Source organism: Dromiciops gliroides, chromosome 4 (assembly GCF_019393635.1).
Source record: "Dromiciops gliroides isolate mDroGli1 chromosome 4, mDroGli1.pri, whole genome shotgun sequence".
In the NCBI taxonomy this organism is placed as follows: domain Eukaryota; kingdom Metazoa; phylum Chordata; class Mammalia; order Microbiotheria; family Microbiotheriidae; genus Dromiciops; species Dromiciops gliroides.
The window spans coordinates 363905940-363921453 of record NC_057864.1 but is presented as its reverse complement, the minus strand read 5'-3'; the positions used below and the strand labels follow the sequence as shown (position 1 = coordinate 363921453).

General features: G+C 38.7%; 1 pseudogene; it reads left to right on the top strand.

The window, feature by feature from the left end:
* The first annotated feature begins 4303 nt into the window (after window positions 1-4303).
* LOC122755134 lies at window positions 4304-6301 on the top strand (annotated as a pseudogene).
* The last annotated feature ends 9213 nt before the right edge of the window (window positions 6302-15514 follow it).

The following is a 15514-nucleotide window of genomic DNA, read 5'->3' as shown; positions in this document are numbered from 1 at the left end:
GTCCCAAAATTCTATTTTAAGTTTAGAAAATCTTTGTAATTCCTGTTTGACTTTCTAAAATTTTTGCACACTTTCTCACCAAAATTAATAATAATTAATAATAATAATAATTTGAGCACTTTTGTAAAGAAATACAGATTAACTATGTGAGCACAAGGCATCTTTTCTTCCCTCAGTCCTCTCAAGAACCTTTTGGTCCTGCCATGAAATGTGAATAGTTGAAAGAAGTAAAGAACAAAAACAGTGTAGGTGGACCTTCTGGTAGGCTCAAGTCCTTTATGGAAAAGTCTTGCTTTTTAAAGACAAAATTTCCCAGGCTTTCATCCAGTATAAAACAAAGTCATAAGTTCTAAAGTAATCATCCATAGGAAGAGATTTGATAACATAGCCTTTTCATGGATGCTAGAACTTCCTGGATATTGTGAAGAAATCTTACAATTTATACAGTCTGAGAATTCAGAGTCCAACTATCAGCATCCCAGAGGTGTGCAGAAAAAAGAGCTTTCAGGGAGGGCTATTATCAAGATCTAGCCCTGTCCTTTCCTCATTGTATTGTCTTTGGCAATTGCTTGTTCCATCTCTAGATTGCAGTTTCCTTACCTACAAAATTAGAAGGTTAAACTAAATAAACCATAATCAATCAACAATTCTTTGTTAAGACTCTATAAATGAGCCAAGCACTGTGTTAGGCACAAGGAAATTTAAAAGTCCCTTCTTTCACTGAAATTCCTTTGTCAGAAATGGCAATACATACTTCATTTTAAATATATGCAGAATAAATATGAAGTAAATATGATGCAGCTCAAAATAGGTCTTATTAGTTGGGAAGGCTGTGGAGTCAGGAAATGCTTCCTGAGTCTGAAAGGAAGGTGGACTGAAGAGGAAGTCCATGCTTAGCATGGGGGTCATCTAGTGCAAAGATGCAGAAATGGAAGATGTTTGAAGAACAGTAAAAAAAAAAAGGTCAGTGTGTGTAACTATATATTAAGGTTTATCTGTAACATCATAGTTTAGCCTAGTGAGTGGTCTAATAGCCATAATTCTCTGGTAACTGTCTGATCTCTCTGCTTCTTGTACTAGAGCTAGTAATTGGTATGGGCTCACAATCAGGATCATTATAGATTTGTGTGTTTATCTTTGGGCTGGCAGCCATTTGAGGTTGGTTATCAGTAAATTCAAGCTCTGTGGGTTGAATAAGTACCCTAGGAGACTCTGTGTAGCAGTTTTTGTTTTGGTTTTTGGTTTTTGGTTTTGGTTTTTTGTGGGGTTTTTGGTGAGGTGATTGGGGTTAAGTGACTTGCCCAGGGTCACACAGCTAGGAAGTGTCAAGTATCTAAGGCCAGATTTGAACTCGGGTCCTCCTGACTCCAGGGCTGGAGCTCTATCCACTGTGCCACCTACCCTCTGTGTAGCAGTTTTGACCAGAAAAGGAGTTGCTTCTTGGTTCAATTCACCTGTCCTCTAAAAGAGTTTTGGCCCAGGGAAAACCCAAGTCCCCAAGCCAATTGCTATGTGCACCTCATTGGTAGAGATCAATTCCTTGTGCTTGCATGAGGCCTGGGAAGAGTTTGTGAGACCAGGAGGGAACAAAGTCCCAGGTTCTTTGAGTCTCTGGTTTCTTCAGGCTCTGCAGTCACTTTGGACACTTCTGGCTTCCAGCTTTGAAAGAGAAGATGACTAATTCCAGCCATTCTTTGGGGTGTTAAAGGGTAAATAAAACTCTGGGAAAAGCCAACATGATAGGAAAGAGCAGTCTCCATCATATCCCCATCCCCAGTCTGCTACATTAGAGACTTCAGGAAATTTACCCTTGGGTAAGAACTGGAACTTTCTCTCTTGGTTGAACTGAATTATCTCACTTCCAAGGGGAGAGCTTTGTATTGTCTGCTATATTTTCTATGTATACTTTCTCTGATTTCTGCTATGCAATTGACTTGAATAAATGGATTTCTTTTCTTTAAAAAAGTCCATCATGACTAAACCACAAACTGTGTAGAAAATAGGGCAATGAATAATGAGACTGAAAAGCTAGCTATAAGCCAAGTTGTGAAGGGTTTTAAAAGCCAAATGAAGGGGTTTATATTTTATCCTAGAAGCAAGAGGGAACCACTGGAGCTTCCTGCTCAGAGGAGTGACAGTGTCATACTTGTACATAAGAAAAATCACCTTGGTAGCCATGTAGAGGATGGATTGGAGTGAGAAGAGACTTGAGGCAAATAGATCAATTGAGAGGTTACTGCAATAATCCAGGTGAGAGATGGTGAGAACCTGAACTAACATGGTACCTATGTGAGCAGTGAGAAGGGAACAGGTACATGAGATGTTGTGGAAGTAGAAAAGCCCTATTTGGCAAATACTTAGATATGTCCATTGGGCAAGAGGGGTGAGGTGAGGATAATGCTGTGATTGCAAAACTGGGACACTGAGAACACACTGATAGCCTTGATAATAATAGGGAAGATTGGAAGAGGAGCAGATAAAGTGATTTAGAATGAATTTTGTTGGGGATATATTGAATTTTAGAGGATCACAGGGCATCTTATGAGAAATGCCCACTAAACTGTTGGTGATGCAAGAATAAAGTTTAGAAGTCTAAGGCTGAAAAAAGAGATCTCAAAGTCGTCTGTATAGAAATAATCATTGAGTCTGTGGGAGTTTATAAGGTCATTAAGTGAAAAAGAAATGCCAGAGAAGAAAAAAAAGAGCCCAGGATGAGGACTTGGGGTAAATCCACAGCTACATTGCATGATATGGATAATGATCCAGTAAAGGAAACTAAGGAGCAGTCGGATAGATAAGAAGGAAATCAGGAGAGAAAAAAATCACATTACAAAAACCCAGACAAGGGAATGTATCTGAGAGTAGTCATCTGTGTCAAATGCTGCAGAGGTCAATAAGGACAAGGATTCAGAAAAGACCATGAGATTTGGTATTTAGGAGATGAATGGTACCTTTGGAGAAAATAGTTATAGTTGAGTGATGAGTTTTGAAGTCAGATTGCAAATATTCAAGAAGCGGTGGAGAAAAGAAGCAGTGGCAATGATTAGACAGTTTTCCTAGGAATTTGACTAAGAAAAAAAGCAGATATAGAACAAGAACTTAAGGGGATGGTATGATATAGTTAAGGTTTTCTAAGACTGAAGAAACCAAGGAACTCATAGGGAAAGTGTCAAGAATAAAGAGAAAGAGGTGTTGTTTAGGGGTGAATTCTGCTTGAATAGACCATATGAGGTTGGCAAGGAGATGGACCACTTTATTATTGAAGCTTGATGGAAAGGGGAAAAAAAGAGCTGGAAATAGTGTCAAGAAGTTTTGAAAAGGATAAGAATGGGGAGAGACTTCACTTTTAATTACTTCCATTGGCTTTGTTATAGTTGAGTTGGTGTCTGATTCTTTGTGACCCCATATAGGGTTTTCTTAGCCAAGAAAGTAGAGTGGTTTGCCATTTCCTTCTCCATTGGATTAACGCAAACAGAGGTTAAATGACTTGCCCAGAATCACACAGCTGGTGCATGTGTGGGGCTGGATTTTAACTCATCATTTCCTAACTATAGGTCCAGAGCTCTACCCACGGAGCCACTTACCCACCTCACCATTATCTTACTAATGTAAAAGTGGAAGTTAGGAGCAGGTGTGGGAAGTTTTAGGTGAAAATAAAAAATATTTGGGACCCTGATAGAGGTGGTGCCCACAAGGCAACAATAGCACTGGGTTAGTGAGCAAGGAGGTACAGACATCCCATGCTACTCATTTCCAGTCCTCCCTCCTTGTCCCAGTCCCTGCAGCAGCCATGAATGAGAAGAAATTCACATATTTCATGCCCAGCATCCTGTGTGCCTCCAACAGCAAACTATACAAGAAGAGAAAGGTGACGGGTCTGGAAATCAAGAAGTTGGTCTGGGGCAGCTAGGTGGTGTAATCAATAAAGCACCATCGCTGGATTCAGGAGGACCTGAGTTCAAGTCTGGCCTCAGACACTTGACACTTACTAGCTGTATGACTCTGGGCAAGTCACTTAACTCTCATTGCCCCCCCCCAAAAAAAAAGGGAAGAAGGAAGAAGAAGGAAGAAGGAGGAAGGAGGAAGAAGAGGAGGAGGAAGAGGAAGAAGAGGAAGAGGAAGAAGAAGAAGAAGAAGAAGAAGAAGAAGAAGAAAGAAGAAGAAAGAAGAAAAGAAGAAGAAGAGGAGAAGAAGAAGAAGAAGAAGAAGAAGAAGAAAGAAGAAGAAAGAAGAAGAAGAAGAAGAAGAAGAAGAAGAAGAAGAGGAGAAGAAGAAGAAGAAGAAGCAGCAGCTGGTCTGAGAATTTGTGGCCCAGAGTATGGCTTACACACGTGATCCAGATTCTGGCCCAGGAGTTTGTGCTCTTTCAGCACCCTCAGAGGAGAAAAGGGGGCCTTACTAGTTTGCTACATTGCCAGGAGCAAGAACTATGGATTGTACCTAAAGGAGCTTCTATGCTAAAATTCTTCAATAATGCTGATAGCTGGTTGTGCTACTATGCCTGTAAAATATCTTCAAGGTGGCCCGGGTCTCTGTTTTGACCCAGTTTTGTGTGCTTTTTAATGAGCTAAGCAAATTGGCTGCTGATCCAAAGTTCAATATCAAAGGTGGCTCTAAGCTCCTAGATTTCCTTTTAAAGGACATTGTGACCAAAAACAATGTTTGCCTAGTGAGCTTCATCTCCTAGCCAACCTAGAGGATACCCTCTAACAATAGTGCTCTTGGCAATTCATCTGGTTCTCAAGTCTGTACCCAATATTAACCTGCTAGATTACTTGCCTGAGATCCTATATGAGATCTTCCCCATCCTGGGAGACAACGACAAAGAACAGGGGAAATTGTGCTAAGTAGCTCTTGGAGAATTCTTAAAAGACATTAAAATGAATCCATCTAGTGTCAAGTTTCCTGAAATGCCCAGTACCTGGTGATTTACAACAAGGACTTGGATGATCTGATTCAGTTCACAGCTACATACTGGATGAGGAAATTTATGCAACTGACTAGCTGGATGATGTTACCTTACTCCTCATGGATCCTGACAGCCATTTTGCCCTACCTGGCCTATGCTAACCAAAAGAAAACATAAAGGAGATGGCCAATGTGTGTAACCAGAGCCTGATAAAGCTACCCCCTCATGATGACAATGCCAGATGAACCAAGGCCCAAAGCTCTGGGCCATCCAAAGACCAGACAACTCCTTAGCTAAGTAGGAGGTGACCACCAGTGGCTGTCTACATGCTTCTTGTGACTCCAGCTTCAATGTCTTCACTAAAGGTAGTGCTGAAGGGCTACAAGGGATGTTGAATGTTGATGAAGTCAAGCAGATGCTAAACTGCCACCTCCATGACCCAGCCATTTGAACTAATCACCAGAATTAGTGTCCTAAAATGACCTTACCACTTGTATATCAAGACTCCCTTGAAAATGTTCCAACATACAGACAACCTATCCCGCAACCTCCTTCAAACCCTCCAAATAAAATGAGGATATCCTGAAGGACCTGGAGATTTTAGTGGAAATTGCATCATCCCCTATAGGCCAAAGAGAGGGTTCTGGCCCCTTTAATAACCCCAACCTATAGGCTAGCCTCTGGGATCTGCAGGTGCCCATTTCTGCCAGAGCTGGGTCACCCTGGTACCAAAGGTTTAGAGTGCTCATCTTCCTCACCCACTATGAATTCTTGTTTTTTCAAGTTCATGATCATCTTGCTGAAAAAGTTTGGCAGGAAGCACAAACTCCAGGAGATTGGAGGAGCTTTCTTCATCAGGCAGCTGTGTTTACTGTTGAATGCTAAAAACATATTCTCCCAGAAGACTTCAAATTTGCCTCAACAATGGTTCACACCCTCAACACAATCTTACTGACCTCCACAGAGCTCTTCCAGCTAAGAAATCAGTTCAAAGACTGAAGATCTAGAGAGCCAGAGTTTGTTTTGCTGCCTATGCCAGGTCCTGGTGCCACAACCCAGTCAGCACAGTGTCCCTCTGCTTCCTCACCCAAAACTACCAGAATGCCTACAATCTCATCCAGAAGTTTGATGATCTAGAGGTCACTGTGGATTTTCTCCCTCTCTGAAGTACACAAGCTTGTGTAACTGATTGAGTGTCCAGTTTTCATATACCTGCAGCTGCTGGAGATAAACAACTCCTATATGATCAAAGCTCTATATGGCCTGCTCCCGCAGAAGGTTGCTTTCCAGCTCTGGTCTCAACAACTGCAGTGTGATCATGAAGAGCTACTGCAGCACTTTGAGAGGGTCCAGAACAAGCACCTGGAGATGAGACAACCACAGAGAGGGTAAAAGAATGACCTAAACTGAAGACTTGTCTTCTGAGCTCCCAGCATGCACCACTCAATGGTACAGGTTGCTTTAGGGCTTGGTGTGAAGAGAAAGCCAAAGAGGTGGTCCTGTAGATTATTCACAGCCTTCACAAAGTCCTTTGCAGAATCTTAGTGGAAAGGTGATTGGTTGATTGGTTTGTGCTACCCTATACTCTAGCTCTGCACACCCTACAGCTAATGGAAAACTTATTCAAGGGCAGAGAAAGAAAAATTGCTCCAAATTATTGCCTGCCCCTCCTGCCTACCTCTTCCTTCCACACCCAGGGGTAGCCAGTGCTTGCTGCTACTCTCTGATGCTTACTGTCTATACTAAAGCAGCAGTAGGGTTGACCCTCTAACTCCCCCAGTGGGACTTCCCTGAGAGTTGTCTTGTGAAGTGCCCCTCCACCTCAGAAGTAAAACCTCATTCATAGTCAACTTCTTTCTAATAAGACCCTTTCATTTGGCGTGAGAACAGAACTTGATTCCTTCTCTGTCCCAGGTCTCTTGACACATTCATCTGTCCATACACATGTGTATGAATATATTTTGGCTCTTAATCTAGTCTCTACCTGTATCACATAGGTTTGTATGAAAGGATAGCAATCTCCCACATAAAAGTAAAGTAATGATGATAATTTTGTTTCAAAAAAGAGAAAAAGAAAATTAAAGGTTTAGGACAGCTGCTGTGGGGAGTGGAATGGGGAAATCAATGAAGGAGGATATGCAAAAAGATAACCCAGTTGGAGCTAAGCAATGTTTTTTTATTGTGAATCCAGTCAGCTTGTTTGTGTGATTCCATTCAGCTTGGTTCATAAGGAACAACAACAAAAAAAAGTGAATGGTAGAAGTAATACAGGGTTGGTGTTTGGAAGCTGATAGGACAAGTGGAAAAGTGATTCAAGGTTAAAGGACAGAGTGGAGTTGAACTGGTTAACAGAATAAATGAATAAATGAAGCATTAATTAAATATTTACCATGTGTGAAGAACAGTGATGAGTGCTGGAGGTACAAATAGAAAAATAGAAATGGTCCCTGCTCTCAGGGAACTCATATGCTAACAAGGAAGACAATACATAAAGGAACTGCAACTTCAAATCAGATGAAAAGGTCTCAGAGGGATGCAGCTGCAAAGCACATGATAAATGTGTCTTCTTTAAAGTTCTTTCTACTGATAAAACTATATCAATTTCTGATGTAAAATCACTTGACAATGCCAAACATTCTCTTCCCTGTTTTCAGTGGCTATAGCTGCTAAGGGGGCAGGGGCTACAGCTCTGGCAGAAGACATTACCAAGTCATATCTCCATGGGGTTGTCTCCCAGGATAATATTTCTAGGGAGCAAGATGGAAGCAAGATCAATGGCCTTTGAGGAAACTGCTGCTCCTGTGGTTCTTGGGTTTATTTCTCCCCTTGGCAATAGTTGGTAAGTGGTTGAATATTGGAACATGGCCCTTTCTTATCTTTTCAGTCTCCTTACACCTTATACCTCACCCTGTCCATGTGCTCTGTGATCCACTGACAATGGGCTCCTCACTATTCCACACAAAAGACACTCCATCTCCAAGTCCATTTTCACTGTCTGTTATCACATTCCTTGAATTCTCTCCCTCACCACTTTTGTCTTCTAGATTCCCTGGCTTTCTTTGAGTCTTAGCTAAAGTCTCATCATTTGAAAGAAGCTTTTCTGGGGCAGCTAGGTGGTGAAGTGAATAAAGCACCGGGCCTGGATTCAGGAGTACCTGAGTTCAAATCCGGCCTCAGACACTTACTAGCTGTGTGACCCTGGGCAAGTCACTTAACCCCCATTGCCCCACCAAAAAAAAAAAAAAGAAAGAAAGAAGCTTTTCCCAGTCATCCTTAATGCTAGTGTCTTCCTTCTGTCTATTATCTCTCATTTATCATACGTATATAAACATATACACGTGATAGATAAATACATACATAGATAAACACATAGATAGACATACATACATACATAGATCTTATTTGTTCATCATTTCACATTTTTCTCCCCCATTAGATTGTGAGCTCCTTGAGCTCAGGGACTGTCTTTTGCCTTTCTTTGTTTCTGCAGCACTTAGCACAATAGCTGGCAAAAAATAGATGCTTAATGAATGCTTGTCAACTGACTGATTCATTGGTCATTAATGGATGTGAAGAGCAAGGATAATGGCCTAAAAGATACTACTAATGTATAGTAACTAGAAATCACAGTAAGGATCAAGAATAGGTTTAGGAAGGGCAAGGTATGGGGAGGGGAAAAAATGATAGCAAGTCTTGATCATATGGAGAAACAATAGGGATCTTGATCATGGAAGTGGAATGTCATAGATAATGGTGAGATTTAAAGTGTAACCATCCCTGAGTTAGAGTGAAGGAATAGGTTATGGGAGTTAAGGAGGTTGATGGACTGACATGCTAGAGTATTTGATGGAGCACCAACATTAATAATGAAGTTCCTTTGTATAAAGACAAGGGTATTGAGGAGAAGTCAGGAACTAAACTCCTTAGGGGAAAAAAAAAACACAATGTAAAAAAGAAAAAAGAAAAAAGCACAATGTCATGGAAATCAGAAGGCAATGGTTAACACGATCTAGATTTGGCAAACAATCAACAAGAATTCAGCACTAACTCTGTGCCAGGCACTACCAGAATCTATAGTTATACAAATAAAATTTAAACAGTCCCTGCCTTAGAAGGGTTGGCATGTGCATTCTATTGGGGGTAGACAGGTATGTATAAAGATATATACAAAATAAATATAAGGTTATTTCACAGGGAGATGAAGTCCAAGATTTAGCTCCCACCATTCAGATCAATTTATCTACTCATGTAGGGCCCAGCCCAAGCCCATTGTTTGGGTTTTGATAGGAAGGGATAAAAGCAAATAAGAATTGCTTTCTGTTCTGACCAGAAATTCTGAGAGTCTTCCCCTCCTAGAGTGATACTTTTGTGATGGTAAACTAGGCTATCTTTTGTCTCAATTCTTACCTAGCCCCTAGTCATTGAATGAGGGTTGCCTCAGACAAACTGAAACCTGGGAAAGACCTTGATTTTAAAAGGCCAATGCCACCCACTGCATCCTGAGCCAACTTGTCTTGTCACTGGACTCCACTGACTCTGGAAAAGAGAATGAAGCTGATGACTTTGTGCAGCTCTACCTAATTTAAATCCAATTCACCCACAAGTCAAGACATCACCCAAGTGATATTATCAGTCCTCTTCCAAAATGAAGGACAAATAGCAACAACTATTTATGTAATGGTGTGTTCCTTGGAGATGTCAGCCATATTCATAGTTTCAAATATCACTTCTAGGCAAATATCTCACAGATCAAATTGGCTAGCTTTGAATTATTTAGTCAACTTGAGTCCACACTTCCCATTGTTAGTTGCACATATGTACATATCGTTCCTAATGACCTCAAATTCAACAAGTCCAAAAGCAATCACCTTTCTCTGAAAATCAATTCCTTTCCATCTTTTCTTTTGCTTCCAGTAGTAATATCATTCTCTCAGTTAACAAGACTCAATTATCAAGACTAGTCTTTTTCCCTCCTCCTTCTCCCCCTATAACCAGGGAGATAGCAAGATATTCAGAGTGTCTGTTACAGCAGTCTCTAATTTGGGGTTGGCCATATCCTAATTACCTAGATTGCTGCTATATCCTAATTAGTTGCAGATCTTATATGGAGAGCTAAAAAGCCATTACCAATCATATAGTCCAATTCTTCATTTTATAGGTAATTATAACCTAGAGAGTTTAAAGACTAAAGACCAAAGGTAGCAAGTTAAGGCCAAAAAGGGAACAAGTATCAGAGCCATGATTGTGATACATGGTCTCTGACACCAAATCCAGCACTCTTTCCACTGTGTCATTCTGTCTCTTACAATTCCCTCTCTTGAATCTCTCATCTATTCTGAAAACCATTACCAAAGTAATCACCTTCATCCACCATTTGGCAAATATCACTCCCCTGACCGAAAACCTTCAACAACCTATGAACAAGTCCAAATTCCTGGTTCTGACATTAAAAATTCATCACAGTGTGACTTCTGTCTTTTCTAATGACCCCTACACAAACCCTTTACTTTATTCAAACTGGTTAACTTAGTGTCCCCTAACATGCTCCTGGACATTTTCACATCTGAAGTTCTCTCTTTTCTTCTCCTTAATTTCCTTAAATCCTACCATTCTTTCAATTACAACTTCAAGTTCTATTTCCATGTTACCAGGCTGACACATATAATTTCTGAGTTGGAAAGGATTTCGGGTATCATTGTATTTAATACTTAACCAAGAAAGAGTTCTCTCTAAAACTCTGCCTAAAGACTTTCAATGATGGGAAAGTCATTAAGCCAAGAGGCATCCCATTCCATTTTTGGACAGCTCTAAATTTAAGGAAGTTTTTTCTATATGTTATGCTTAAATCTGACTCTTTGTATAACTTGCATCCATTGCACTAGAATAAAAGATTTGTTGTACTTAAACATTTATCTAACCATACCACCCCTATATTGTATTTGTACAGTCAACTTTAAAAAAAAAATACAAAAATGCATAATTTGACATTTATCACAATTTAATTTCATCTTGGTCCAATTTGATGATTCCATGATTTGGTCCAATGTTCTACCCCATTTAGACCATTTTTGGATCCCTACTATATCATCAATCATATTAGCTATCCTTGCCAGCCTTGTGCCATCTGTGAACTTTATAAGCATGCCATCTCTCCTTTCATCAAAGCCAATGATTAAAATATCAAGCAGCACAGAGTCAAGGACAGGTTCATGGACAGGTTCATGGACAGGTCCCTAAGAGTTGACATTAATCTATTAATCACTACTCAGTACTCTTTGATTACTCTCATTCAACAAGTTCCAAGTTCAGTTAACTTTAGAATAATCCAGCTCAGATCATTCTATTTTGTGCACAAAGGTATTATTAATGGATCTGTCAAATACTTTGCTGAAATCTATGCATAGTTTTTCTATGGCATTCCCATGAGTGAGACTAGAAACCTAAAAAAAAAAAAAAAAGAGAGAATGAGTTAGTCTTGTATGACTTTTTTTGTTTAGCCCTATAAAAATCAAATTTTCTAAGCCCCTCCTTTGCACACCTTTGCTGAGGTGGGAAGTTAATGGTTGAGGAATATTGCCACTATTTTCAGATTTTTTTTTGATACATTAGTCAGTTTATCTTGACTATTGTTATCTTCTTCCTTCCTTTTAAAAAAACTTTAGTTATATAGGATGGCTTTCATGAAGGGGTGAGACGAGGAAATTTAAGTGATATAAAAACAAAAGATACTATAAAAATTATTTTTAAGAAGATGAAATCTTTTTCTAAGTGCTTACAAACTATCCCTTCAATAACATGTTCTAGAATTTTGCCAAAAATTGAAAAAAAAACAGCCTTTAGCTTGAAGATTCCTCTTTTTTCTTTATTTTTTTAAATCAAGACCATATTTTGCTCATCTCAATACATGTACTATTTTTCATTCACCATGATTTTTTTTAATTCTGAATTGAACACCAAATAAAATAAACATCTCCATACACAAAGTAGAACAAAAAAAGAGGATTGTGCATGAAACTGTGGATATCTATTATATAGTGCTTGCTTTTCTTTTTAAGAATATGATTAATTTAACATGTAACAGCTTATTTGTAATTCTTTCTGACCCTCCTCTTCAATTAAAAAAATACTTTCTTTTCTCTTCTTTCCTTATTTTCCCTTTCTTCCTTTCTCCTTTCCTTTCTCCCTTCATTTTTGCTTTTTCTTCTTCTTTTTTTTTTTGCCAATGCTCTACCTACTTCATTTCTTTCCCATTTCTCCTCCAAAACAAAGAGAAGAAAAGCCTTGTAACAAATATGGAGAGTGGGGCAGCTAGGTGGCACAGTGGATAGAGCACTGGCCCTGGATTCAGTAGGACCTGAGTTCAAATTTGGCCTCAGTCACTTGACACTCACTAGCTGTGTGACCCTGGGCAAGTCACTTAACCCCAATTGCCTCACCAAAAAAAAAAAAAGAAAAAGAAAACAAAACAAATATGGAGAGTAAAGCAAAAACAAAAACAAAACCCTATCACATTGTCCATGTCATGCAAAATATGCATCTTATTCTGTATCTTGAGTGAATCATCTCTCTGACAGTAGGTAAGTAGCATGCTTCATCATTGGTACCCTGAAGTTTTGTTTCATCATGTAATTGACAAGAGTTCTTATATATTTCAAAATGTGTTTTTTTTTCAATATCATAGGATGAATTGTTTTCATGGTTTTGTTCACTTCACTTTGAATTAGTTCATATGAGTTTTCCCAGATTTCTCTGAAATATTCCTTTTTCATTTTTAGATCCTAATGATATTCCATTACATTCATATATCAAAATCTGTTCAGTCATTCCTCAAATGATGGTTACTCCCTTACAGTTCTTGGCTGTAACAAAAAGACTTTTCTTTAGTTTAAAGATTCCTCCCTTTTCTCTCTCTCTTTTTTTTTTGAAAATAAAGACCACTTGTGCTCATCTCAATACATGTAATATGTCTCATTTGCCATGTTGATGAGGAAGAAAAGAGATAAGTGCCTTAAAAAGATCAATTTTGCTTCACAGGAACTTCATTGAGCCATTCATATTTTTAAAGGTCACATAAAGAAGAAAAGCTAGAAGAATGGTTAGGTAACTGAAAGTGAATGCAAAAAAGTGGATCTGGTGAAAAGACTGTCTGGAATACTAAAACTTAGAATGTGTTTAGGCTTATAATGAATGCTAAGGACAAGAAAAAGGGCATTATAGCCATACTGGAGTCAAGAGGAAAAATTAGAAGAGTAGAATCGTGCTTATGAGGTAGGTAGAATAATAATGCTAAATGAATCATTGAAGATAGAACTATTTTTCTTTCTACTGTCCTTCTGATTTCTCCACAAAATAAATTGTCCTTCAAATTGGGTACACTAGCACAATAATTTTTTAAAGGAGAAAACCAAGAGAAGTATGGAGATTGAGAGCAGCTAGATGCCCCCAATGTGTTCAGCTCAATCAATTCAGATGGTGAGTGCAAACAGAGACCAATATATAGCTTTTTTATTTTGCTGCTTCTCCCAAGAGTTATGCTTAGGAATTCCCTATAGAATTTTATATATTAATCACTATCCCTTCCATCCTCTGCCAAATAGCAGGGGAAAGATGGGGGGAAAAGATAAACCCACAAAATTATTTCAGCCTTCTACTTGAAGCACTGATTCTAATCTTAATGCTTATTTGTATTTTCTTTGCTATTTAAAATCTGTTATTGAATCACATAACTATTTACAGTATCTAATCATGTAACTTGGGAGCACTGAAAGGGGACCATGTAAAATGGGGGCTGTAGAACAGTTTGTATTATTTTAATTTAATTTCTGAGTAGTTCAGAATGTAACTGTTAGACTGCCATTGAAAAAAGATGGAAGAAGGGAGAGGAAGAGGGAAAGGGACACACAGAGGGAAAGAAGAAAAAGAAAGAAGGGCAAGGGTGGGAGAAATGGAGAGGGGAAGAGGGAGGGAGAAATGAAGAGGGGGGAGAAGGAGGGAGAAGGAGGAAGAGAAGATTCAAGTCAAGTATGTCATGGTTAACCTTTAGCTCTGCTTTTAGCCTACTACCCAATAACACACACTTATTTGGCCATTGCACTAATATATGCTACCTCCGTTCCAATTTTCTAGTCTACTCCTAATATCTCATCATACAATTCTTTCTTCTGGCCATATGATTTATAATATACTCCTAACACAATGTTACTTCTGCTTCTTCCTTTATTAATCCTCACCTAGGTAGTATGGTAGAGTACAAGGCCTGGAGTGAGAAAGACCTGAGTCAAATTTGACCTCAGACACTTATTAATTGTGTGACCCTGAGCAAGTCACTTAACCTCTGTTTGCCTCAATTTCCTCATTTATAAAGTGGGTTAATAGTAAAGCCTGCTGCCCAGGGTTGTTGTGAGAATCAAATGAGATCATTGTAAAGTGCTTAATACAGTGCCTGACACATAGTAGGCACTAATATTAGTTGCTGCTGCTTCTGTTGTTGTTGTTGTTGTCATTATCCTCTCTAGTTCATGGATTTCCATGTGGCAATATCTCCTTCAGCACCTATTGCTATGCTCTGAATATGAGTAATTCAAACAACAGTAAAAACTTGTTAAGTGTCAGGTACTGTGCTAGGAACTTGGGATACAAAAACAAAAAGTCAGACAGTCCCTGATCAGGAAGAGCTTACAATATTGTTGGGGAGACATCATGTATGTAAACAGTAGTCATTTAATAAATGTGTGCAAAATTGTTTAATTAAGATACTCATAGAACTTAGCACAGTACCTTGAATGTGTTCAAGAAATGATTTTTGACAATGACAACGATTATTTTGATGATGATGATAACTACTAAATGCCTGATACTTCCTAGTCTAACAAAACCATAGTAATAATAATAATAATCCGTATTCAAATAGCACTTTAAAGTTTTATAAACAATCTTTTTCTTCGACAGCAAATCAACCTAAGCCAAATTATATAACTATTATTCCCTTTTTTTCAGATCAGGATGTTGAGGTTGAAAGAAGTTAAATTAATTTTTTATGATAATAAAGATGAATAAAATATTGGAGCCTAGATTAATGGACTTTAGAACTGATATTGGAGGGCTGCTAGGTGGCTCAGTGGATAAAGTACCAGCCCTGGGTTCAGGAGATCCTGAGTTCAAATCTGACCTCAGATACTTGTCACTTACTAGTTCTGTGATCATGGGCAAGTCATTTAAACCTCATTGACCTTCCAAAAAAGAAGAAAGAAGAACTGATATTGATCCTAAGTCTCCTTACTCCAAGTCAGGCATGCTTTTTCCATTAGGACATGTTTTCTCTGTAGTGTGTAGATAGATAACATTGGATAGGTAGAATCTAGGTGAACGAGGGAATGTTTTCTGGACTCTGTAGGTAATTTGGAGGCAACTGTGATAGATTATTTAAAGCCTTTGACCTAGACTACTTTGTATTTTAGAAATGTTCAGATATGGAGCAAATAATGCTTAGGGAAGGATATCATACTAGTTATCTATTCCAGTAGTAATCCATTCCATTAGGTCACCAATTGTACTAGATGACTTCTAAGGTCACTCTCTACTTGAAAGCTATCAATTCTAAGTCTC